Here is a 3,241-nt window from a genome sequence, read left to right on the forward strand (position 1 = left end):
CAACGGATCATGAAATTTAACACTCAACACTTTGAAGTGTTAATTCGACCAAGCTCTTGGCGGAGCAGAAGCCAACGATCGTTACGCTCTTTAGGTTGTCATGCTAGTGTCCTGGCAGCTGCCTCAGATGCGAGATATCCCCGACAATCAAATCATGCTTCATGTCAGTCTGCTATACCTACTGTAGAAAGTCAAGATGACCATTTCACTTGTTCTGTCATAGGCACTAGGTATGCTTGCAAGGTGATCAGTAACTTACTTTAAAGATGGAAGTCTCCAAGTAAGGAAAAGCTACAAGAAAAGAAACCAGAGAAAGGTAATCATAGGCCGGTGAAATAGCCTCGTTTCCAATTAGAGTAATGTGCAAGTATTTGAGGTACAGGAATTTGCTACGTAGTGTTGGTGTACTAATCATCTGCATAAAGATGTCTCGGATTAATCATATCACGTATGAAAGCTGTTATATGCAAATAACTACCCTATGATCATCACAACGTTTAGAATATACCTCATTATACGAGGATATTCAAAGCGTTTCAACATTCATTACAGATGGCATGAGCCTGATCCGAGTGTACCAGATAATGTTTGGCTGATATGAACACATTATCCTCATGTTTTTTACTTGCAATGCGCCTCCAAATGAAATCTTTACCAAGTTACTGCCACTGATGTCAAAAGTCGAGATATTTGGAGCGTTGCTCTCTATCTCCTGGAGCTTTCTGCATTGACCCGCTCGCAGGAAGCTGAGCCGCTGGAGCTGACAAGGTATCTTCACACGAACAATCTCATTGCATCTAAAGAGCCACAGTAACTACAGCATGGAAGAATTGGAAAGAAGGCACTCTACCTCATCGCCCGTGATCAGCACATTAGTCAGCCACAACTCCTTCAACCTTCTCCAGCAATCAAGCTCAGCTGTGGGACGAAAGACACAGCTGGAGAGCTCAAGATACCGTATTGATTTTTCACTCCCACTGAATAAAAGAGAGCACGGGAAGTTGTATTCTGCCTCACTGACAGGTCACAGGACACAACAACATGGTGAGCTCTTCAATCCCTACTCTGAAAGCAATGCGAAGCCAACTATTGAGATAACAGCGATCAACCTTGCTGCAACAGTGGAGATTAAGCTCTAGTTTCTTCATGCCAACACCCGAGTGATTCTTAAGAATACCATCAACTTTAATGATGAGATCTCTTGCCATTTCATCTTTAGCAATACCTTTTCCATTCAAACCTAGTGTTTCCTTACTTAAGGTAAGGGTTGCGACAGCATCTCCATGATTGCAGAAATGTGTGCGACACACAAGCCGCACGAGCAGCATCTCGTAATGGCATTAGGGCATGTATATGTCGATATATGTCCTGAGAATGCAGAAGCACAGACAGGAGAAAGGTATCAGAATATAAAAAGAAACTTTAATATTAAAATACTATAATGTAATTGCAGCGAGTGGATTGAGGGCCACATATGAGCTTTTGAGGAAGATTTTCCTGCATTGTTAATTACTTAGTAGTATTGATTAGCTAGTATAGGTACAATTGCATTCTTACTTAAATTATGCATATGGCAGTGAACAAGATTATTTATTTGCATTTTGCAAGTCAACATTCAGCACCCATGGGGCGATCGGTGATGCGTTAAACCATACAATGTGATACAATTATATGCGACAATCATGTCAGTATGGCAACTAAACAAAAACATGTATATTGTGCACAGGGTATAAATAGTACTACCTCGGTTCCTAAATATAAGACGTTTAAACTGCCAAAACGTCTTATATTTAGGAACAGAGGGTGTACATATGAACATTTAGAGCCACATACATAAACTGCCAAAGCCAGATCAGAGAACAGTCTTCCATCATATGTGGTTCTTTTTTCCAGAAAATTTGGTTACTACTACAGAGCAAGGTCTCAACATTGTGGCAGTGTAATAAAGCATTCCACAGATGCTCGGATCATCAGAACTTGTCATCATAATCTTATACTCCGAATATGCATATCTAGCATGATTCTAAGTTTGGTTGTAGCAGTAATCATGCCAATGAAGAAAGTATTGTGGTGGTGGACTGGTACGAACCAAACACAGCATATAGTACAAACATGGCTATTCTTCAGGTTTATTCAGCTAGTAAAATTCTCACCAGCACTTCCCTATAATAATCCAGGTAAAAGTAAAACTCACAATGGTATTTTACTCAACAATTTAATTCGTCAGTTACCAGAAACTGCATACCTCTGGAAGGTCGAGACCCGGTCGTAGTCCAGCACCACTTTGCGAATACTCATCTTGCTGGCGCGATGAGCACTTCTTTTTACAGAATGAAGAAATCAATCCATCTGTCATAAATAAGTCACAATAAGAGTACATCAATACTCTGTGATAGCACACACAATTCGGCGTGCATCCGAGATTAGATAGATCTCAATTCAAGGTTAAACTGCAGAGGTTACTACTAAAAAACCTGCAGATGGCGTACCATGTCGAGTTCTCCGGCGAGGGCGCTGCCGGCCGGTGGCGCTTCCTGGGCATGAGCCTCATCAGTCCCAGATGCAGCACCAGTCGATGCCCGGGATCGCGAGGGCAATGGCCGGCTGACAAGGTATCCGGGCCTTTTCGACGACTAAGACGGAGGAGATTGTTTCAGCGCTGGCGCCGCCGAGCGTTGGCCGGACGATGGAGGCCGGAGTCTCTCGATAAAAGGCAACCCCTGTGTACACAGAGAAGAGAAGAAAAGAAAATAGAAAGCACTGGTAATCGGACGGCGGTGAAACACACGTGAGACGTGACCTCTCACGCTCGCTTCAGTTTCCTTGGCAGGGAACCAAAGAGGCACCCCGTTGATGATCATTCACCTTTGTTTAGATTTTTATAAAAGTCTACTAGGGATATAGAGTAAATAAGTTTTCTTAAAATTTGTTAGGGGAACCTAAGAAAGAAGATTGGCATTCAGCGTTGCAGCTGCTACTTGTCGCCCCCTTTTCACCACTCATTTAGCGCGTCTTTATTTATAAAGATGGTGGAAAAGGGATGTAAGTATTGAGACGCACATTCGTCGAACATGCCGAGTAGTAAATTGTTCGAGCGGAGGTTTTGCAACAACAAAAAACATGACTGCGACGAGCTCCCGCCCTCAGAGAGGATTCTAATCCTTGGAATTTTTGACATTCAACCAAGAAGCAGAAGATGAAGAGAAGGAGATGCTGGAGCTTATATGGAGCAGACGGCGAG

At 42.7% G+C, this 3,241-nt stretch overlaps 1 pseudogene; it reads right to left on the reverse strand.

Annotated features, from left to right (window-relative positions):
- Positions 1–526: 526 nt before the first annotated feature.
- LOC119299729 lies at positions 527–2,551 on the reverse strand (annotated as a pseudogene).
- Positions 2,552–3,241: the final 690 nt, after the last annotated feature.

Source organism: Triticum dicoccoides, chromosome 5A (assembly GCF_002162155.2).
Source record: "Triticum dicoccoides isolate Atlit2015 ecotype Zavitan chromosome 5A, WEW_v2.0, whole genome shotgun sequence".
Classification (NCBI taxonomy): Eukaryota; Viridiplantae; Streptophyta; class Magnoliopsida; order Poales; family Poaceae; genus Triticum; species Triticum dicoccoides.